Below are 254 nucleotides of genomic sequence, written 5' to 3'. Positions count from 1 at the left end.
TCATCATTTTTTTTCTCTTTTTTCTGTTCTTTATCTCTATTTCCTCCCCACTTTCTCTATGCGTCAGGCCGGTGAAAAATGTCTCAGCAAGCGAGAAATGGCATCCGAAATTCTGAGCAAAACTTTTTTTGTGGGTAAAGATTAATTGTTTTGCTTATTACTGAAAAATTCCTTTGTTATGTTGTTATATACTTTGTTATTGTCATTGAAAAGAGACAAATGTGTAAAGTTATAGTGTAATTATAAGAGAGAGA

The sequence above is a fragment of the Penaeus monodon genome, chromosome 19 (assembly GCF_015228065.2).
Source record: "Penaeus monodon isolate SGIC_2016 chromosome 19, NSTDA_Pmon_1, whole genome shotgun sequence".
Taxonomy (NCBI): domain Eukaryota; kingdom Metazoa; phylum Arthropoda; class Malacostraca; order Decapoda; family Penaeidae; genus Penaeus; species Penaeus monodon.
This window is presented reverse-complemented; position numbering follows the sequence as displayed.